At 35.5% G+C, this 12788-nt stretch overlaps 1 long non-coding RNA gene across 2 annotated transcripts; it reads right to left on the bottom strand.

Moving 5' to 3' along the window:
- Positions 1-4885: 4885 nt before the first annotated feature.
- LOC136226490 (uncharacterized) lies at positions 4886-8867 on the bottom strand. Of its 2 annotated transcripts, XR_010687746.1 has the most exons (5): positions 8443-8867; positions 7525-7613; positions 5553-5587; positions 5329-5419; positions 4886-5225 (listed from the first exon to the last, which is right to left on the bottom strand). It is a non-coding gene; the product is annotated as an uncharacterized lncRNA (long non-coding RNA). The 2 variants fall into 2 exon arrangements; XR_010687745.1 differs by having other exon boundaries at positions 5553-7613.
- Between the last annotated feature and the right edge of the window lie 3921 nt (positions 8868-12788).

Genomic DNA, 12788 nt, shown 5'->3' with positions numbered 1-12788 from the left:
AACCAAGGTACACTATCACTTTTCTCCATATATTTTTTTTATCACAAGTCATTCCAAGCAACACAATCGTTATTCATAAGCCGTTTTAAGCGACACAATTATTCATAAACAGTCCCAAGCAACACAACTATTATTGAACAAGTCGTCCCAAGCGACACAATTACTACTTAACAAGCCATCCTAAATGACGCAACTACTATTTACAAACCGTCCTAAACGACATAATTACTATTTACAAGCTGTCTCAAGCGGTGCAACTATTGTTTACAAGCCATCCTAAACGACGCATTTACTATTATAAGACGTCCTAAACGACACAATTACTATTTACAAGCCGTCCTAAACGATGCAGTTACTATTTACAAGTCGTCCCAAATGACACAACTACTATTTACAAACCGTCTTAAACGACGCAATTACTATTTACAAGTTGTCCCAAGCGACGCAACTATTATTTACAAGCCGTCCTAAACAATGCAATAACTATTTACAAACCGTCCTAAACAATGCGATTACTATTTACAAACCGTCCCAAGCGATGCAACTACTATTTACAAACCATCCTAAACGACGCAATTACTATACAAGCTATCCCAAGCAATGCATCTACTATTTACAAATCATCCCAAACTACGCAATCACTATTTACAAGCCGTTCCAAACAACTTGGCTATATACATAAATCGTCGCTTGAGACGCAGTTACATTCATTGCCGCTAATACGAAACAAAACTCAAAATATCAAATATCATTTATCATTTGCGGAAGAAACACAGTGTGAGAAGAAGAGGAAAACGTAAAAAGAAGAAGAAGATGAGTTGTAGAGTTCAACTCAAACCCAAGTACAACGCTTTAGACTTTATGTCTACTTTATTGCATCTGTTGAAGACCTTTGGATGGCCAAAAAGGCTTTTCAGTCTTTTTATCAATAGCATATTCTAGAAGCAGATTCACCACAATGTGGTACACCATGACCTTACACTCATCACAATCCATCTTAATCAAAGGCTATGATTGTGCCACTTATGTTCTGTCCTTTTTATTTTTTACTTGTTGAATAAACCTAAATTAGTATAAAAATGTAATTCTATTCTTAAATGCTTTAATGAGAAATTAAGATAAAGGCTTTGCTTTACCTCATTCAATATTATTAGCCGCTCCTCAAAACCACTGAAATTTACATCATGACGATTTGGATATATTAGTCGCTAACAAAATTTTTTCATAGTTTGTGGTTACATATTAGATTTGCTAGTGTGAAATTTTAACTTTTTTTCTTTTTTTTTTTAAAATGTTGTTAGTAGTTCGGACCTCTCTGGCCATTGTGGACTACAAACCTATCTAGCTACGTTTATAAGGATAAATTACACCCATAACCACTGGACTTTATCCATTTTTACATTATAGTCACTGAACTTCATTTCTTTTCGGTATAGCCATTAAACTTTACACATTTTAACATCGGTGGTCACTAACACCTCAAAACGACCATTGATGGCTAAAAATAAAAAATCCAAAGTGTTAATGATATTTTAAGGAACTTTAATTCTTGAAAATTTTCGTTTTGAGGTAATTTAGGTGTTGTTTGGTTAGGAGAGAGAAAATGAATCTTTAGAGAGAGAAAGCTCCAATAAATGTGATTTTCGAAAATAGAAAATATGGTTTCATGGTAAATGTCGTTCTGAACAATTTTAATTCTTGAATATTTTCATTTTAAGGTCGTTAACGGTTATTTTGAGAAGTTAGTTAAAATTGAGTGACCATCGGTGTTAAAAAGTACAAAGTTCAGTGGCCATACCGGAAAGAAATGAGTTGAGTGGCCATAATGTGAAATGGGTAAAGTTCAGTGGCCATGGGTGTAATTTACCCCGTTTATAAATAGGTAAAACTAAAAGATTTTTTCACCCTAATAATTTTTTTAAAAAAAGTTGTGCGTAATGCATTTACATTAAATAAAGGAAGATTACATTAAAAATAAAAGATAAAATTAGAGAAAAGAATATCAAATATTTTCTTGATTTTATATTTGGGTTAAGGTGCAAAAATACCCCTAACGTTTTGGGTCAAGAGCAATTTTACCCCTAACGTCTAAAATGGTGCAATTTTACCCCCCCCCCCCCCCCGTTGGAAGCCAAGAGCAATTTTACCCTTAACATTGATAAATTGAGTCAATTTGAGAAATAATTCATTAAACTATCTTCTCGGTCATGAATCTTGTCATCTACAATTCACATGTGTGTCATTTTATTAGTAACAAATCACAAACATACGTTGGGATGTGAAAAAAAATAAAAAATATATTGTATTTTTGTACGAATTATAAAAAAAATTCAAAAAAATCACCAAATTTATAAATATTAATCTCCAATTCTATTATTAAATTATTATAATACAAGACATCCTATTTTTTATAACGAATTGTTATGCAATTAGTGCAGAATAAGGAACAAAAATATTTGTGTTTTATAATAGTGTTTGAAATTGATCCAATATATCAATGTTAGGGGTAAAATTGCTATTAGCTTCCAACGTTAGGGGTAAAATTGCACCATTTTAGACGTTAGGGGTAAAATTGCTCCTGATCCAAAACACTAGGGGTATTTTTGCACATTAACCCTTTATATTATGATATTTGGTATCAGACGGTTATAATTCCGTTATGTGGCGTTTAAGAGGTTCGAACCAATTCTCTAAAGAGTGTTGGTCTCTTATAACGTAACAAGTTAGTTCCAAGGGGGGATAGGAACTATTTAAAATTGAAAAAAGTACAAAAATAAACCTTGTGGTTTGACCCATTTTCAAACTGCACTCCTGTGGTTTAAAAGTTTGCAAAGTGATACCATGTACTTCATTCCGTTAGCAAACATAAGCATTTCTGTCTAACGGTGTTAAAAATGATGAGGTGGCAGTCAAAGTCAAAAAGTCTGAGGGGTAATTTTGTCCTTTCAAATACTTTATATTTTATAATTATTATTTTTTAAAAATTTTAAAACTCCTCCAATCATCAATTAACAACTCAACACTCCTCTTTTTCTTCTCTCTCCTCAACGTCTTTCATCTTGTCTTCTTCATCTTCATCCTCTGATTTATCTTCAATGGTAAAGCACTGATCAAAATTTTTCTTTCTTCTTATCTTCAATGGCTGGAAACGATAAAACCACCCTTCTTTCCACCGAACATATCAAAGCGAAGCTTCTCTTTAGGCGGCAAGGCAAAAAAACTCCTTAGCAAGACAAGTCATTTCCGATATAAGCTTAGAATCAACACCGTGATCAACCACCTGAAAAATCCTCCAATCTTACATGCTTCAACTATTTTCTTACATATCTCGCTTCTTTTCCCTTCATCATCATCAATTCCGGCCAACGAGATCACCGGAATTTCATTACTGAACTGATTATAAGCGACCTTAGGGCGCTCATCTTCGTCGCGAACGAAGCTCTGCTGCAAAGTTTTTTCGCCGGCCAATGCCGTGAGTGTTGACGGAGCCATTAACTAAGAATTGAAATAAAATTGGGGAAGAAAAGAAGAAGAGTGTGAAGAATGTAAGGATGAGATGAATAAGAATTGGAATCCTTTTCTTTGCTTTCTGCTTCTGTAACGGTAAGAAGGGTGCTTAGTCTTATTTCTGTAAGGAAAGCAACTCTTTGCTGCTTGAATTCTTACATCTGATTCGGATGCTAGGATTGAACGGGAGTCACAAAAGTCTAAGGAATCGTGTTCCCAAGGATTGGCATGGCAACCAGAACCTTCTCTGAGCCAACAGCCCGATCCATCTTAGTTCGATTAGGAAGTCCAGGCACAACGAGAGCGAAGTCATGCGAACTCAGAGAGCAGCAGCATTTGTTCCGTTTCCGGCCGGCCTATATAGCTTTCTCATCGCGGTATACTTGAAATCGAAAGAAAGAAAGAAAGAATTTGATAAGTGCTTTACCATTGCAAGATAAATCAGAGGATGAAGATGAAGAAGACAAGATGAGGAAGACGTTAAGGAGAGAGAAGAAAAAGAGGAGTGTTGAGTTGTCAATTGAGAATTGGAGGAGTTTTAAAATTTTTAAAAAATAATAATTCTAAAATGTATTTGAAAGGATAAAATTACCCCCTTAGACTTTTTGACTTTGACTGTCACCTCATCATTTTTAACACCGTTAGACAGAAATGCTTATGTTTGCAAACGGAATGAAGTACATGGTATCACTTTACAAACTTTTAAACCACAGGGGTGCAGTTTGAAAATGGGCCAAACCACAAGGTTTATTTTTGTACTTTTCCCTTTAAAATTTTAGTACATTAAAGCTGACTTCTTTTTCTTTGAAAAAGCATTACACAGCGCGCTGAGTAAATTAAGACACTAGCTTAGTCAACTGGTGACTAAGTCAGCTTATTTCTTTGAGTCAGGAGATAACACTTGAGTCTATTCCTGAACTCAGATACTCAATACACACAACACTACAACAAATCATTACTTGCGCCACGGTTAGAATCGTGGCACAAGTATAATATTTTCGTGGCTAAACCATTTAGCCACGGAAATTCAAGGTAGACACTTCCGTGACGTAAGTGAGCGTGGCTAGGTAGTTGCCACGGAAAAATCATGGTCGTAGCATAAATTGATTTTTAAGCCACAGGAAACGCCGTGGCTAATCATATCCCTTTGCCACAGGTCTAATCGTGGCAAAAATAAAATACATGCGGCAAAATATATCAACCCATAGCAATCAATCCTACTTAGCCACGAGCATAACCGTGGCAAAAACAAATCACTTATTGCTTGAAACTTTACTTAGCCACGAGCGTAACCGTGGCAAAAATAAATATATATATATATATATATATATATATATATATATATATATATATATATCAAGTAAATAACAAGTTCCAACTTGATAGGCTTTATTTGATTACTAGAACCACAAGGTATAACAACCTAGTTGCAAGCAGTGAGCCATAGTCAGCTTATAATAATAACATGATTCCTAAAGATCGTGCACCAAAAATCAGAACAACTTGAGGAATATATGTACATGTGAAACCTATTACATTAGAGAAGGGGTAAAAACAAATAGAGTATGTCTTTTCTTTTATGGAATAAAAGTATATCTGAAATGCATTAATTATGAAGCTGAAATTTTAGACATTTTTCTTGATAACAATTGAGGAGGTAATGCTTCCAGAAAGCTAGGACCATGCAGCTCTTGTAGCCATCCAGATAAATAAGCAATCTAAAAAAGCAAGAAAAGAAAAATTGAATTAGAACTTTAGACATATCATTAATTAGTTGTCTAGTATAGGTGAATTTGCAATAGTGAGACTCATTTAGCATACCTCAATAGCATAGACAACACAATTATGGCCCTTTATTCTAGCAACGTAGAGTTGTATGGCATGCATTCATCATTACGAACTAAAGGGTTTGCTGAAATATTAAACAGAACAAGAGTATCAAACACAACTCCATGTAATAGGATTTTATAGAAGCCAAGGAAACTCAAATGGGCTAAAAGGCATGCCTCCATTAGAGAGAAGTAAGAGAGCAATCTGGTGCATACCTCTTTTTGTTGCGTGATGCAATGGAGTATCAATCCTGCATATTAGGGAATGTGACTTTGCATTATTACTTAAATAATTGATAAACCAAAACATTAACATATGGTAGCAATATAGATAGTTAAAAAAATAAAAATGAACCAGGATATTAAGCATTAACATTAGCTCCCATCAGGAGCGGAGAGTGGGAGGGGCCCGAGGGGGGCGGCCCCTCCGGCCCTAAACAGGGGTGGTTCTGCCCCATGTCTCCGATGAAGCCATTCTTAAAAATTCCATAAAATAGCACAAAAAATCAAAACATAGATTCAAGTGATGGAAGTATGAAGAACTCAGAAACGCAAAAGAAATAACCAGAAATCGAAGAGGTTTGAACTAAATCACAGAAGCAGCAACTGAAACCAGAAATCGAAAGAAGAAGAGAAAACCGGAGACTGAGTTACTAAGTTTTTATATTTAAAAGAGACAAATGCTCCAACGTGATAAATAACTTCTATAACATCTAAACTTAAACATGTTTTGCACTTGTAATAAAAGTAATAAATAAATAAGCATTATTATCTATGATTCTAACATTCTTTTTAATGTTATTCCCAATTAGCTATAAGTGGTAAATGTCAAATTTCACCCTAACGTTTTCAATGAAGTACATATTTAGCCCCAACGTATGAAATAGTCTAAATTTAACTCTAACATTTTCAAGTAACGTTACCAAAAATCTAAAAATTTAACTTATTACTAACACATTTACAAAAAACTCTGACTAGATGGTTCTTGCTCCCCTGTCTCCAACACAATTTTTTTTACATATTAAGAATGTTAAAACACAATCTAGTTTAATTTTGAGAAGTTTCAAATTGGTACTTAAAAGTTGGTTTTTGACCACTCGGAATTTGAGGAAGTTCGATTTAGCCATTTTTTTAAAGTAGCATGTGTAACATCGGCTCCGGACCGATTAATCCAGTATTCGCCACTAACTCTCATTTGTATGAAAGTCCTATAAACATTTAATAACCCATAATCCATGCTAGCCACAATAAGAGGAGTTTTCCCTTTTCTATTAATCAAGTGCACCCACAAAGAAAGCTTAAAATCCAAAACTGTCTTAAAAGGAAAAAAGAAATTCAAATAGCAAAATCAACTAATCCAACACCTAATGATAGATAAGAAACGTAACTATAAACTGAACTAAAAAAAAGCATATAAAAAGTCCGTTTATGTCAGATTTCTTATGAAATTTTTATGAGTGAACTCTACTTTATAACATCAAACTCTCAGATTTCCAATTTTTCTAACAAAATCATAATCTCATGTTATAAAATTTTGAGGAAATGCAGAAATCCCTAACCATGTAAAAGTCAGTACCTGAATGGTTGTGAATGCGTTGTTTAGATATTTAAAAAAAAGTTATTCTATATCCGTGAAGATAGACCAGCAAAATTCAAATGTGATCAGTGAAGAAATTGTGTCTTGTTTCATGCATGGAACATTTCCAAATTAATAACACATCTTCCTAAAAGTTACCATCAGCCAAAATTGCACAATCAATCATAAATGTCATGTCTCAAGAAAACTAAAAATGAAATGAACCAAAAAATGAATCATAAAAAGAAGCAGAAATTAGAGAATTACCATAGGGAAGGAATTCTTGGTGTAAAAACTCAAGAGGCAAGTTTTACAAACCGCACCAGCACCGACCATGACAAACTTGATAAATCTCGAAGAGACAATTTATAGACAATCCAAATGACACGATACAATTTTGTAGAATAATGGTTGTAATTATATTCTCAAATGAAAGTTGGAACTATAAGAATGCACAATTAGAACAATGAGAAAGAAAATGCCAAAAGTACATGATCATTGTGTCAGGGCATAGGCACAACATAAGATGACCAGCATCATTATTGCATGGAATAGAATTTCTAAGACTTAAGCACTTTTATCATATCATTAACTTAAAAAATAGAATTTCACCTTATTATTATCCTGCTTTTGAAATGATTTCTATGAATACCACTTCAAACTCTTTAGCCTTGTTACCTCTTTCCTTAATAGAAACCTTCCTGTTGAATAAGTAGAGCAACCCAAGGATAAAATAAGGAAGCAAAGTATAATAATATGAGCATTTGCTTGCATGAAGCTCCTAAAAAAATAGAATGAAAAATTTGGAAAAACAGATAGTCTAAGAATGCCTGAATTGGGGAAGGAGACTTCTAAACCTCAATTGGAGCTGATCCTAAAGTCTCTAATGCTTCCTCTTTTAATTTTTTTTTTTGCCCCTCATGGTCTAAAATTTATGAAAAAAGAAGTATAATCCAATTCCTCAAAAAGAAAGAAAATCAAAATTGTACTGCATAAAGAACAACATACACTAATCCTCCTGGAAATTTGCAATCTTCTTATCATATTACTATCCACTACCGTCAAAACAAACACACCAAAATTATTAAGACACCATTTTATCTTACTATCTTTCTTAACCTAACAAAATATTGTATAATTCATTACATTCATTTCCCTTAATATACCAATACCATACATTACATCAATAAGACTTCAACCAAACAAAAGCTAATTCTCTTATTAAAAAGGAAGACATATGTGAAACTTCTTTGTAAGCCAAACATCAACAACTCCTTTAGAATTACCATGGCTAAACTAAGTCAATGTGAAGTGGTGAATTTCAAGATATGAAAGTTTCAGAGAAATCATTGGACAAAATCAAGCATAAAAGGATATGGAAGTGCATGAAAAAATTAAATGAAATCTCACCAAAACAAACTTTAAAAATCAAAATGAAAATACAACACATACTAAGGTAGAATTAGGATGAAACTATAGGCAAAACAAATATAAAAACAACTTACTTATCATACTCAACGTACTTCTTACCTCTATTGAAAATCAATTTTCGCTCTCACTAGATTCTTCTTTGCGGCTTCTAACTCTTGCTTCTTAGCTAAAGCCCATTCTTCATTCTCTTCTACTTATTCAACAAAAAATCTGGGACCGCCACCTTCACTTCCTCCCTACTCATCTCTCTTTTCCTTGTCCACGGCCGTGAACTCTGGTTACTCTCAGTTCTGGAATCAAACCCTAACCTCTTCAATACACTCCCAAATGAATAACAGAGAAAGTAGTGGCGACATAAGGCAAAGAATGCAGCCGGCAGGGATGGCGCGAGATCGACATGTGATAGGGACGGCCGAGGTTGGTGAGAGATGTGCGAGATTTTTAGGTTTCTATTTCAATTTTGGGTCTGAAAAATAAGGAAGGCGGCGAAGTGAAAAGAATGAAGGGGTACTCTTCCCGCCTGCTTCTTTTTTGGGTTTGTATTCCCGCGTCATACTTATTTTTATGTTTTTTTCTATTATTTTAAAGTATCACAAAATTGATTTTTATAATAAATATAATATATATTGTTATATTTTTTTTATTTATAGTTATAGTTAAAATTATAATAAAATGTAATAAATAGATATATAAGTAACTGTAATTTTAATTGTTATAAACGTATGATTTAAAAAACTTAAGATACATAAGTTTCTTCCCACAAAATAAATATTTTTGGAATAAGTAATTTTATGCCACAAGTAAGAAATTTCCGTGGCATAAATAGGCTTAGCCACGGAAAAAAAATTCCATAGAAAAGTTCGTGGCATAAGTGTATTTTTGCCACGAAAAATAATTACCCGTGGCATAAATATATGAGGTGATTTTAAGGTTATAGTGGAATTTATTTTTTCCGTGGCTAAATGGAAATATGCCACAAATTTTAAATTCCCGTGGCATGATTCGTGGCGCAAGTGATGATTTGTTGTAGTGAACTCAGCGTGACCTCTTTACTTGGTTAGTTTTGTTTAAGCAAGCAATATATATATTAAGGAGTTTAAGGTTAGAAAGATGTTACTCAGCAGATTTATCCAGGTTCAGCCTCTAAGCCTACGTCCTGTCCCCGGAACACGTTCCGAACTTTCGAATTCTCTACTGAGCTCTTTAACGGTAGAGCATCAAACCTTTTACAACATAGAAGCTGAGTATAACAAGAGTACCTTCCTCTATACCTCTACTCACTCCTAATCTCTCGCTGAGTACTATAACCGAGTACTCAGCCTCTCCTTTCTAATCTCTAGAAATGATAAAGATTTGTCCTAAACAACAATTGCTAAGACACCTTAGATGATTGAATAATCACTGTAAACTTTTACACAAAAGATATAGAATTTGGTGTAAGTATTTGCTTTGCTTTTTCTCACAGAACTTCGAGTAGAATTTTGGTCAGCGTAATGGCTTGATGAAGATCTGTGTAGAACGAAGCAACTGAAAGGCCCTATTTATAGAGACGTCTGAGGTATTAGTCATTTCGAATTTCGAAATAACCGTTGGAGGGAAACGACTTCCAGGTATTAGTCATTTCGAATTTCGAAATAACCGTTGGAGGGAAACGACTTCCTGTCGTTGTCACTCAGTCCTGCTCAGTGCTCTTGGCCAATCAGATTCAAGTATCTTCTGTCTTCGGTCAGTACTAAGCAGCTTTTAGTCAGTCCGGCAGAATGTCTCTCTATTTATGGTAAGGTCAACTGGACAGTTTTCTGTGTCTTCTGAACTTTATCCAAAGTAGAAATACTTTGTCTGGAAGTTGTTCTTGCTCAGCTGTTGTCTTGTACTCTTTGTCGATACAACTCAGCAGCTTCGTTCCGAAGTTGTTCAACGAAGGTCTTCTCGATCCTTCTCTCGCTGCGCTGCGTTTTGTACACAACGACAGCGTTTTGCACACGCGGGCTGAGTGGTCTTGATCTGTTTGACTTGGGCTTTGACTTCCGTATTGGGCTTTAAGCCTTTTAGTCTTTATGTCTTATAAACAATTTAACTCAACATTGAACAAACACATTAGTGTAATAAATCAAAGCATTTAAACTTAGTGTGTTTAGAATATATTTAATTTTACTTAAATAATTTTGTCAAATCAAAATCATGTGGAAAGGTGTTTCAACAAACTCCCCCATTTTGATGTTGGCAAAACTATTCAGCGAAGAACTCAGTGTTGAGCTCCCCCATGATAGTTGTCCTAATATTACTTACCAGACTCCCCCGTCAGGGTTGAGCTACTGACTTAGTTTTACTCTAAACATTTTAAGGTTTAATCGAGTAAGTCTAAGGTCAGTTTTCAGATATAGGTCAGCTCATGGAATATATTCTATTTTACTCAGTGTTAAGCGGAAGATTTAACATTCAGAGAGCGCTGAGTATTTTATTGTTCAATGGGTCTTATAAGACAGTGTTTAATAAACATATAAGATAATGTCAAACATTTTATCAGCATAGCATACAATCAACAAGTATTATAAGCAGTAAACACAGTTGATGTATTTGAAGATACATAGTAACATAATACTAAGCATCATATAAAATAACTCAAGTTTGGATAAAAGATGCAAGTATTGTATTGAAATAAAGTAGTCAGCATATACAGCAAAAAGATAAGTAAAAAGAAACATAGAAACTACAAAGAAATAAACAAACTGAGTTAGCCTATTTCTATTTCTTCTTCTTATGCTTAGACTGACTACTTCTAGCAGCCTCCTGTTGAGTTCTGGCTTGTTCTTTCTCCCCCGTTTTGTCAGCATCGGGAGGAGGAGGAGGAATTCTAAAGGAGTCGGTTAAGGCCGCGTTGGTCAGTAAGGCGGACAACTCCTTAAGCTTGTCGGCACTTTCATTGATGCCGTCGAAGACAGCAACGCCATCATCCAAGACCTCTTTAGGTATACTGAGTTCAGCTGCGCTGAGCATGCTCAGTATGTAGGCTTGAGACTTACCCAACCAAGTAATTGTATCTGACAGTGCAGCAAAAACTTGATGAAATGTCTTCAGCAAGGTTGAGTCATAATATTGACGCTGGATATTGTAGTGACGCACATGGGTGAAAGTCTTTTGAGTAGTGACCAGTATATCATTCTGCTTCATTTGGTCAGTGTCCATCTCTTGCTTATTCAAGTTCAGCAAACGAACGGCTTCGCTAATTTGCTCCACCGAGCATTGAGAGTAGGAAGCCAGCTGATGGTTGGTCTTGTTTTGCTCAGTGTGAAGCTGGGCAAAGAGCATTTTAACTTCAGCAGAAGTTGCATATTGAGTGTTCGCAGCTGATAAGGTCTGGAATTGTCCCTGAAGAGTGTTGAGATGTTGAACCGTTGTTAGTTGGAGCTCAGCCAGCTTCGTTATTGAGTCCTACTTGGGCTGTTGTGATTGAATTGAGATTATAACACTTAGCAGATCCTTCAGTCCTTTAACTTCATTTAAAAGCTGAGTGACTTGGGACAGCTGAGTTGACTCATTGTTGGTAGACCCAGCAGTAGGTTCAGCATTTTGATGAAGATTTTTGATTAATGACTGCACCGAGTTGATGAGTTGTCTATCGGACTCAGTGGCATGCAGATAGCTGAGTGATCCTTCATCAGGTTGCCTAGTTTCCTCAGTGTGACCAGTTGATGGAGGAGTCGAATTTTTTTCAGTGACGATATGGTCAATGACTGGAAGGGGGTTTTCAATCTGCACTGGGTTCTCTTGTAGAGATGATTGATCGGCAGGAATGATTGTTGGTGCAGAAGTAGGATGGATGGGTTCAGTGCTGACAGGGGAAAGAGTTTCCTGAGTCAGCACAGTGCTTGGAGCAGCAGCATTAGCGAGAACTTGCTCGGTTTGGCTTGTAGGGTTGGCAGAAGCATTCAAGTCGGCTTGTTCCTGTAGTGAAGAAACAGAGGCTTGCTTTTTAAGAGAAGCTGGCAGAGAAGAAGAAGTTTGTTTGCTGAAATGTTTTAGCTTAAGTGTAGAAGGGTCTTTGGTCGGCTTCTGGACAGGAAGGTCAATGATAGTTGTCTGACTTGCCTTTACTAGTCTTCTACTTCGAGGAGGTGTAGTGTCAGCTGGGATAGACTCTACTGAGTGAGGAGGAGAAGTCTCTTCTTGATCAGCATTGAGCTGGTCAGTTTGTTCTTGTTCTTCATCTGCAGCCAACTCAATATTAGTTGGGTCAGCAGTTTCCTCTTCACTAGCTGTCTCCTCAGTGTCATCCTGACCACTTTCTTCTTCCTCCTGTTGATCATTCCCTTCGTCTTCTTCTAGCTCTTCTTCAAGCTGTGTGATGAACTGATCATCCAGTTATGCTCAGCTTCAGTTCCCTGACATTGTGTGAAGTGAGAATCACTAGGAACAATGAAGTCAGTGGGGATAGCATCAATAGG

This window comes from Euphorbia lathyris, chromosome 4, assembly GCF_963576675.1.
Source record: "Euphorbia lathyris chromosome 4, ddEupLath1.1, whole genome shotgun sequence".
Classification (NCBI taxonomy): domain Eukaryota; kingdom Viridiplantae; phylum Streptophyta; class Magnoliopsida; order Malpighiales; family Euphorbiaceae; genus Euphorbia; species Euphorbia lathyris.
Note: the sequence above shows the minus strand (reverse complement) of the source record. Positions and strands in the feature narration are given on the sequence as shown.